Genomic DNA, 11,249 nt, shown 5'->3' with positions numbered 1-11,249 from the left:
CGAAGTAGTGTTGCAGGTGTCACTTTTTTCTCCCTCTCTACCTCATTCTTCCCTCTCAAATCCTTTCTCTATAAAAAAAAGTTGTTGGCAGTGTTTAATTAATAGTGGAGACACTGATTCCCAGCAATAACCCAGTAGCAATGAAAATGAAAAGAGGAACTAAAGAAGAAACGAAAGAGAGAAAGGAAGGAAGGAAAGAAGGAAGGAAGGAACTTTCCTGCCACAAAGGTACAGTTTCACATCCCCAAAGCTGGGAGCACACCTCCCCATCCACCAAGCTATTCTTCCTGCATCTTGAGGCTCAAGGTCCCATCCTAGATCCCTCCACTCCCTTTAAAGTCGTTGGCTCCACAACAACGGATCAAAGTTTATAAAAGTCTCCGTCTATTTTTTTTTAATTCACCACTATAACATGATTCTACAATAATAATTCCACATTCACAGACACCATTGCTCCAGAAACAAAAAAGAACGATAAGATACGAGATTTATTTTTCGTTTTCTCCCGCTCACAGTCAATTCTCTCACAGCCCTCTGTGTAACCTTCAGCCTGCACATAGGCTGTAAAGTCTCCATCCAGGAGAAGATAGATTCAAATAGCAGCAAACACTTGATCTAATTGTGTTCGCTACCTTATTTTTCTTTTTCTGCAGTCAAAACTCTATTGAGCTATTGTTAATAGTCCTCCACAGCTATAGGGAGGAAGCTTCACAAGTGGTACAATATTATTACAGGACTCTCTCTGTTTCTCTCTCTGTCTCTTCTCTCGATTTCTCTCTGTCCAATATATAAAATAAATAAATAAATAAGAATATTTAAAAGATAGTCCTCCCCCATTTACACACACACAAACCTATTACCCCCACCCTCCACCAACCATCCCCAATGTCTGCCCATCCTCCATCTCCCCTGAGAAAGGGCAGAATCCCAGTGGTCTCAGGGGCTCAGTGACCCCGCCCTCTTCCCCTGGGCTTCCCTGGTCCTGCCCCTTCCCCTCCTCCTCTCATCTGGCTGCACTGGACACTGTCCTCTCCTGGAGCACCAGGGCACTTCAGCCTCTGTGTCTGCAGATGGGGCTACACTGGTCACGCTGCACTCTGCTCTGCTTTGAAAGCAGGCAGAGCGGATTTAAAGTTCCTTTGATATTTTTAGCAGTCATTTCATTAATGTCACAGGAGTCAAAGAGGCAGAGAGAGAGACAGAGAGAGAGTTAAAAGTTACAAGACTAGGACTCTTGTTGAGGCCTTTCAGGAGCTTGTGGTGACATGTCATTCTCCCCTCATCAGTGTTTCCTCTGGACCCTCTGGGTTTTTGCTTTCCACTGATGAATTGGTTTAGTAATTTCACCAAAAACCTTGTTTAGATATAGAAATATAATATCCTTTGGGTAGGGAGTAGAGTGGTAATTTCTTGGATATCTTTGAGTTTTTGAATAATACCCAGAAGCACTCAGGTTTTCCTTCCTTCCTTGCTTCCTTCCTTCCTCACTCCCTCCCTTCCTTCTTCCCTCTCTTCCTTCCTCCTTCCTTCTTTCCTTTATTCCTTCATTCCTTTCTTCCTCTCTTTTTTCTTCCTTCCATTCTTCCTCTCTTTTTTTCTTCCTGAGGCAGGGTGTCACTCAAAAAATTTCACTGCTCTGGGAAATCAGTTTTTGTTTGTTTGTAATTCAGACACTCAGAGAGATATGGAGAGAGGTGAAGCCCCCCAGCTCCTGATTTTCCTGTTGACAGAGCACCTCCCCAGTGGGGCTGGAGCTGGTGCAGGTGTTTGGAACAAGTGCCTGACAAGGAATCTCCTTACCCAGTGAGATCTCTCTCTCTCTCTCATCTTTGAATTTTTTTTCACCCCAGTTTTCACTCACCTTACAGAGGCTATATGAGATGTCATCTAAGTAAGACCTTTACCTAAAGCCTCTGAAGCCTAAAGTAGGAATTATCTTCAGTCTTACAATTAATTGATGTACTCTTCTTCCTGCAGAAGACATAACACTGGATGAGAAAACTGCTCATCCTCATCTAGAAATAACAGAGAACAGAAAATACGTGAGGGCTACTGTGGAAAAACAAGATGTTCCTGACAATCCTGAGCGGTTTGACACTCACATGGCTGTTCTGGGGGAGAACAGCTTCTCGGCTGGTGACCATTACTGGGAGGTGCATGTGGCTTGGAAAGACAGGTGGGAAATAGGACTGTGTGTGGACTCAGTTACACGGAAAGGAGACATCTCTGTTTGTCCTGAAAATGGGTTCTGGGTACTTTCCCTGGAGAAAGATGAGTACAAGGCACTTTCCACACCTACTTCCATTCTCAATGTCCCAGAACCCCTCTTGGCAGTGGGTATTTTTCTGCAGTATGAGAAAGGACTGATCTCTTTCTACAATGTGCCAGATTGTAGCTTTCTTTATACTTTCAAAACCACTTTCAACAAACCTCTGAAGCCTTATTTCTACCCTGGCCCTGTTAGTACCGAAAACATGGGGCCCCTCTTTATTCTCAAGTGTCAGTGAGAGATCTTGTCATTGCTTTGGGGACACAGCTGAGACACCACAGGGTGTCCTCAGGGGCCATGTGAGCATCAGACACCCCACCCAGGAGGCTGCAGTCAGGGGAGCCAGGATCTGCCTCAGGCACAGACTTCTCTAGCCTTTGGGGAATCGCAGAGTAACCCTTTGCACTGTCCCCTCTGTGCTGCCCTCATCCACACCCCAACTCCCAGAATGAAATTTCCTTACTGCTTTGACTTTAGGAAAAATGAAAATTTCTCCATACAAATCCTTCTGGGATATAAAGTTGGCATTCTGAAACAACTTAGCTACTTTCCTCAAAATGCCATATAAGAGCTGGGCGATGGGCACACTCTGCCACCCTCTCCAGCCAACACCGTCCCTCCCCCCACCACACATAAACAATCAGCTGAGTCCACAGGCTACAATTGCCAAGGACCTGGGTTCAAGCCCCTGATCTCTACCCAAGTCATCGCCATCCAAAAAAAAATAAACAAACACACACACACAAACATAAATACATATTTAAATTTTAAAAAAGACACAGTTTGACTTTACTCAGCAGGCATCTTGCCAAATGGACTCTATGTTTCTGGCTCACAAAAAGCTGTGGCCTCTTTAAGGGCAGAGAGCACAGGCTGTTCATGTCTGTGCCTCTGTGTTAAAAACAGCTCCTTGTGTTCTGACATTATACTTGTCAACTCAGTAAAATTGAATTCATTCATTAACCAGACTGACTGATACTTTGAAGGACCCACACTTTCACTCAGCCTCTCTCACTGTACCTGGTCTTATTCTCAGGGCCTGTGAGTCTCCTGTCTCAGTCAGATGGCTCTGAGCTTCAACACAATCTTACAATAGAATATTACTTAACAAGAAAAATGAGTGTATCAAACATGGAAATGTTGTATATATGTATGCATTTATATATTACCATATGTGTTATATGCCATTATATATACTCATAAATGAATTGTTTTCAGAGATGTGATATTGAACTGAAAAAATGGACATAGGAATACAACTGGGAGTCATCATAGTGGGCAAAGCTTTGAACTCTAAAGCGTGAGGTCTTGATTTTAATCCCCAGTATCACATATGCCAGAGTCCTCCCTCTTCCTATTTCTCCCTCCTCCTCTTTCATAAATAAAAAAATTCCTTGTGATGTTTCAATTATATATGAAATTGTTTAAGTTGAAAAAAAGTTAAATTTTCAAATGAAAAAAAAATCATTGATTTTGGGTGGGCTTTTAATGAAAGAGCAGAAGATACCTTTCTACTTATTTTGTATTTATGCATTTAATATTTTTTACATGTTTATTTATGAATAACATGGGGGAAGGTGAGAAAGAGAGTTGCCATGAGAGCGTTTAAGAGATGCAAAGCATCATCCAGCACAGGCAATGCCCGTTTCAGGCTCAGGCCCTCACATTTGAAAGCCCAGTGTCTTCTTTATCATGACACACGACCACACTGAGGCCACAGAAGCAAGTTTCCACCATGTCAAATTTTCTGGCGTCAGGTGCCTACATCAACCTGAATTGGAGAAAAGACTCACACACAATGCTGTGAGCTAGTGAGCCCAGAGGGGCTGCCTCCAGGGAAGTTGCCCAAAGACAGGAAATCCTAAAATGTAGCCCCAAACCAAGCTTTGGGCTTCTTTGAGGGTGCTCAGTACAATGACATCAGACAAAACAGACACTCAAAGCAGGTTAGCCAAGTACAAACAATTCAAGGAGAATGTCTGTGCTCACCCCAGGATCCTGCTGTACAGACTTTCTCTTGTCAGTCCTACACATTTATCACCCACACAACTTTCTTGAGCCTTTGCTTAGCAAGGCACGGTTATCCACCTTACTCTGGGACATGAGAAATTGAGTGGAGTCATATTTCTGGTGCATATTGCAGGCTCATAGCCATTCTCTGTTGTAGACATTCCTAGGGCCCTTTCATTCCTTGTTCCCAAACATGTGTCTGTATTTGAGGGGATGAGGGTTTTATGGATGGACACAAGGGTCACAATTCACTGATTAGTATTAAGATTATGGTGTTTCACTGGTGACTGTCATTCTCCAAGGTGGCCCCACGTCCTTGCCTCAAGCTACTGATACCGTTTTATAGACACCCCTCAATGAATAAGAGCTGTCTGTGTAACCAGCAGAATTAGTGGCATTGAGAGACCCCAAAGTCAGGTTCTAAAAGCATTGCAGCTTCTACTCTCACCTCTTGTGTCACTGATTTTGAGGGAAGCCAGACACTGGCTGTCACACGGAGATTCCAGGGGACAAACCCCAACACTGCATGCAAACAGTCCTGTGGACAAGTCACCCTGCAGTGGGTCACCCAGTCCAGTCCAGTCAGCTGTGCCTGTAGCTTCCTGAGAGTTAGAGTCTCAGCCATGAGACCAGCTCCTGAGGCTTCAGCTGTGAGACCCTGAGAAAGCTTCACATTCTGTCAGTGCTAGCTGGCTCCAGGACTGAGGATTGAGAGAAGGTGTCACTGGGATTTGAATGAACATTGTGTATGTAGATTTTTATCAAAATGTGTATTACTTTTAATAAATTTTTTCACACATTTTAATTTTTTTTGCTGTGTTATCCGTTACTAGTTCTGAAATCATTTAAATTTGGTTGAAAATGAGTGCTGAATTTAAAACTGCAGGCCATGAAAATAATATACACATTAAAATTGGGAATTGATAAAAAGAGAAGCATTTTAGAGAATCAAATAATATGAAATTTTCACCCCAAATTCACTGAGTACAGACATGGACACAAGATGGAAGCAGAGGCCCCACATGGTGGGAGCTGCCCTGTGACTGGGCACAATGAGGAGCCAGCAAGTTCCCCAGTGGCTGTGCCCTGACTGGAGACTGAGCCTGGTGCTCACTCACACAGAGGCCATCTCCCACTGTGAGTGAATGAGCACTGCAGGGACCTGTGATAACTGTACTGTTATTACTATCTGGCTCCTAGTAACATAGAACACAAATATTCTAATCCATTCCTAAAAAGCAACTATATTTCAAAATTGAAAAATTCAGTGAAAGTAGTTAAAATATGCTTAGTCGGGGCCAGGTGGTGGTGTACCTTGTTAAGCACATACATTACAGTGCCAAGGACCCAGGTTCAAGCCCTGGTCTCCACCTGCAGAGGAAAGTCTTCATGAGTGGTGAAGCAGGACTGAAGGTCTCTCTCTGTATCTCTCGATCTCTCTCTCCTATAAATTTCTATCTGTTTCTATCCAATGATAAATAAAAATATTAAAAAACAAATATGCTGAGAATCAATGAGATATTAGACAAACATATGGATTTGTTGGGCAGCCCCCTGCTCTGCTCCATCGCTGATGCTGTGGTCTATTTACATAATCATTGTTTTGCCTGAGACCTGCCCTGCCTGCAGGGTATTGGTTAATCCCATTGGTTAGAACCTTCACAACAGCTGCTATGGAAGCTTTCTACTTTCATGCTCTTTTCTCCACCCCACCCTCCTAGTCATTTCCTTTTCCCACTTGCCACTTCTGATTAAAGATACATACATATATATATAGGCATTGTCGCTTATCAATAAAGGCATTGGATTGCTTTCCCGCTCCACCTCAAGTTCCTCATCTCTCTCTCCAGCGAAGCTAGCCTGGCATAGATTAAATTTTTAGAAAATTGCCAACCTGTCTCTAAGACTTTGAAGAACTTGGCTGTGATTGTGGTGAGGGTGGGGTAGATGGGAGCAAAGAATTTTGGTGGTGGTTTTATTGTGAAACCATTTTCCTGTAAATTACTACTTTTGAAAATTATAAATATGTAAGGTAAGATAGAAAATTTATATCAAATTACCCACTTCTAGGAAACTATTTGAAAATCAAATAATTACTGTTTTATGGAATGACTTTATTTTTTTTTTACTGGCAACATATGTATTTAAAGTTAGACAGCAGAGTTTTACATGTATTATTGATAAATTGACCTCACTAAGGAAAGTATTACAAGCAAAAAAAATCATTAAGCTAAAAATTCAGATATCAATGACAACTGATTCAAGTTAACACTACGAAGCAGAGTAAGTAATAATTTCTTTAGATAAATACTAGAGAGTTTCATGTTATCCTGAGCATTTTTATTTTATTTGTGTATCTATTTATCTTTCTGTCTGTTGATCCTTAACTCACTCTCTTCTTTGACCATCTCAGTGTCTTCTCACATTCTCCCATGATCTTTCCCGTCTCACTCCCAGTTTGTATTTGACAGAGTAAAAGTACATTGATAAATAAGTATATATATTTTTTATTTTTTTAATTTGTTATAGGATAGAAACAGAGTGAAGTTGAGACAGAAGGGGGAGATAGAGAGGAAGAGAGACAGAGAGACACCTGCAGACCTGCTTCACTACCTGTGAAGGGACTCCCCTGCAGGTCGGGAGCCAGGGACTCGAACCAGGATCCTTACTGGACCTTGCGCTTTGCACCATGTGCCCTTAACTCGCTGTGCTACAGCCCGATTTCTTGTATATTTTCTTCTTGTGAGAACTCTCAGGGCTTATTTTTAAAATTAGGAGGGGAGGTCCCTTTCTACTTGAAAAATTAAACAACAACATTTTATTTTCCTGACCTGGCATATTCAGAATGCCTATCTTTCCCTTCCTTGGAAAAATGTTACAATTCTATATTTATGCAAAGTGTGTTTTTTTTGCCCAGTAAATCTTTGCTAGCTCATGAGTCAAAAACAAGAAAAAAAAAACCAATTTATTTGTAAATGATTCACCAGCTATCAGGTGAGAAACTCAAGTATAATGTATTCCTTCTATATGGAGTCTACATGAGTGAGACCTTTACCTATCTCCATAGGTTCCTGACCACTGTGCAGATGTAGAAACTTAGGGAGTCTCGTACAGCAATGCACAGGGTGCCTAGTTGAATGTGAATTTCAGACACCAGCAAGAATTGTTTAATATAAAGCATGTCCCTACAATACCTTTTTCTAACATTTTTTCCTTTATTGGGGGATTCATGCTTTATAGTTGCCAGTAAATACAATAGTCTGTACATGCATAACATTTCTCAGTTTCCCATTCGGAGTGACGCTGGTGCTCATGTGGGTGCCCTTGCAACAGAGGTAAGCCACTGGCTTTCCCATCAACGATTCTAGTGATCATGTGATACAGAAAGAACAGCCAGGAGAAATTTAGGTATGAATTTCCAATTTATTCCTAAAAGGACAAGGTGGAACAAAGAACATTTTCCACATATGTCAGTAATCACAGGTTTTCAAAAGGTCAGTACCCCTATGGTGGGGAGGGCTAAGGAATGACCAGAATTGATGAAATACCTAAAGGTCAACACAATTAGTTTATGTGAGGCAGGAAATGTTAATTATCTAAAGGTGTTAAGAGAAACATGGTTGTTAAACCAGCAGAGTGAGATAAAGCAGAGAATGGCAGAGTATTGATGTAAGTCACGATGATCAAAGAACCGGGAAGAAGTGTGTGTGGGTCTTATTGTTATGTTACTGGCAAGGCAGTGTGATGGAGTATTCAGGCAAGCAACCATTTGGTTTGTAGCAGGGGAATGAGCTAAGTGTTAGAAGTTGCAGGTCTCTGTGAAGCCTGGGAGATTGACAAAAGGGAATTCAAGTCAGGAAAGCTTTTCCTGCCAAGCTCTATCCCTGAAAGGGTGAGACTGACAGGTGGGGTGTCTTTTCAGACCTCCATCTCAAGGATGGGGAGGGGGTTCCCCTATGCTCTACCATACTTTCACATAATCCCACAGAGTGAATTTAGATGCACAGACCAATTACTTTAGTAGATGTGAGCTTTATATCTTACAAAATATATAGATTTGAGCATGTGGTCTCAGAAGTTTTATATTTAAAAATAATGAATAGAGCAAAGCAAAAAGTAAAACTGTAGGTCCTCCTCTGAAGACGCTTCATACAAAATATGATGAAATGGTAAGCTGATAGTTGTGAAGAATTTAAGTAACAGTCAGGAATAGACTTTATGATGAAAATCACTAACACTGTTTATACAGGACCCTCACTAATGCTGTATAAAGCATGTATGAAACATGGGCACAGGGGCTCAAAGCAGAAATTAGAACCTCACACCACAGGTGATTCTCACATGAAGATGAGAAGAGAGTGAAAATAGAGATGTTCCAGCAAGCTTCACGTTACACATATGAACAAACAAAATGAGCTTTTTATTTCAAGAGAGCCACATGCTTGGTTCTGAGACTGTGATTGCATGGCACCTGGTGAACTAGATTTCATTTTCTTTTTTTTTCCCCTATAAGGAGGAGAGAGAGAGATAGAGAGAGAGAGAAGAGAAGAGGAGAGGAGAGGAGAGGAGAGAGAAGAAGGAGGAGGAGGAGGGGAGGAGGGGGAGGAGGAGGAGGGAGAGCAGGAGGAGGGAAACTATAGCATTGTCCCATTACTGGTGAAGTTTCCCCTTTGTATGGTGCCCTCATGTGGTGGTTTGGGGGCTTGAACCCTGGTCTTCATGAATGGTATAATAGTATGTACTGTGGAGGGTGATCAACTCCCAGACCCTAAATGATAGTTATCAATAAGGTAACAATGGAAACGTCAGTGTGGGTGGTGATTTTCTTGATTTATTTATACATTTTTTTCCAAGTTAAAAAAAATTTTTTTTGTTATCTTTATTTATTTATTGGAAAGAGACATCCAGAAATCAAGAGGGAAGGGGGAGATAGAGAAGGAAAGAGACAGAGACACCTGCAGCCCTGCTTCACCACTTGCAAAGCTTTTCCCCTGCAGGTGGGGACTGGGAGCTCAAACTCAGGTCCTTGTGCACTGTAATGTGTGCGCTTAACCAAGTGCGCCATCACCCGGTCCCTTTTTCAAGTTTTTTAAAAAAATATATTTATTTATTTATTCCCTTTTGTTGCCCTTGTTGTTTTATTGTTGTAGTTATAATTGTTGTTGATGTCGTCTTTGTTGGATAGGATAGAGAGAAATGGAGAGAGGAGGGGAAGACAGAGACGGGGAGAGAAAGACAGACACCTGCAGACCTGCTTCACCGCCTGTGAAGCGACTCCCCTACAAGTGGGGAGCCAGGGGCTTGAAGCAGGATCCTTATGCCAATCCTTGTGCTTTGCAACGCCTGCACTACCACCCAATTCCCCTTTTTCAAGTTTTTAAAGGTAGATTGACACATTAAATTATTTTATCCTTTGAGAAATTAGGACACACAAAGCTGAAAAATCTTCCTGTCAGCTCAAAGAAACAAAAGACAATCAACAGCCCTGTTGGTGACACTGTGGTTAGATAACAGGGCCTGCACAGGCATTTTGGAATATAATGAAAATATGCCTACTAGCTATCTGCAAAACAGAGACTGCCCCCCCAACTCTTACTCTGCACTATAGTTACAGCCTTTAGGCACATGATTAGTCAACAACTTGTTTGGCTTTATATGTTAACTCACTTTTCAGTCACCAGGTTCCAGATGCTACCATGATGCCAATCAGACTTCCCTGTACAGACAACCCCACCAATGTGTCCTGGAGCTCAGCTTCCCCAGAGCCCCACCCCACTAGGAAAGAGAGAGACAGGCTGGGAGTATGGATCGAACTGTCAACGCCCATGTTTATCAGAAGAGCCATTACAAAAGCCAGACCTTCAACATTCTGCATCCCACAGTGACCTTGGGTCCATACTCCCAGAGGGTTAAAGGATAGGAAATCTATCAGGGGCGGGGATGGGATACAGAGCTGGTGGTGGGAATTATGTGGAGTTGTACTCCTTTTTCCTATGATTTTGTTAATGTTTCCTTTTTATAGATAAAATTAAAGAAAAAAAGGTTTCATGGCTTGAAAGCAGGAGATGATCTGTTTAATCCATCCCCAACATCACATGAGCTTGAGTGACATTATCATTCTCTTGCTCATTAATAAATAATACTTTAAAAGTAAATTACAATTTTAAATGTTATTATAATTTTATTTAAGTGGATATATTTCTTGTCAAATAAAGAAGCAATTTATCTAGTCTTAAAGAAATGATCTCTAGCTGTTGAATTTGTTGACTCTGAATGTTCTAGAGGTTTTTTTTTTTTTTTTTTTTTTTAAAGAAAACACTCTTAAAGTCTCTGGAAGACTAGAAATTACAAAAACAAAAAAAGAAAGAAATGGACTTAGAAATAGACCTACCCTATGAACAAGCAATCCCTCTCCTAGCAGTTTATCCTATGGAACCAAACATGTCCATCAAAAAATACATGTTTATGTTCACAGCAGCACAACTTACAATATTCAAAACCTGGCAGCAACATAGCTGTCCAACAACAAATGAGTGACTGAGTTGTGGTACATATACACAATGGAGTATGACTCAACCATTAAGAATCATGAATTAATAATTCTCATCTCATCTTGGACTAAACTTGAAGTGAGATAAACCAGAAAGAAAAGAGTGAATATGGGATGATCTCACTCAGAGTCAGAATTTGAAAATAGAAACAGAAAAGGGAGAAACAAAGCAGAACTTTGACTTGATTGGTGTATTTCACCAAAGTAAAGGACTCTGGAGGGGGCTTATAGGTCCTGGTGCATGATGGAGGAGGATCTATGTGGGGAATCTTAGTGTGTTGCAGAAAACAGAAGTTTTACACATGTCCCAACAAAGGTATTTACTGGCCATTGCAAACCATTAATTTTGCCAATTTAAAAAGAAAAAAAATGAAATGACTACAGTTGTCTTGGGCTGGGAATCTCTGCTGTGGCCCTGTT

This window comes from Erinaceus europaeus, chromosome 9 (assembly GCF_950295315.1).
Source record: "Erinaceus europaeus chromosome 9, mEriEur2.1, whole genome shotgun sequence".
Taxonomy (NCBI): Eukaryota; Metazoa; Chordata; class Mammalia; order Eulipotyphla; family Erinaceidae; genus Erinaceus; species Erinaceus europaeus.
This window is presented reverse-complemented; position numbering follows the sequence as displayed.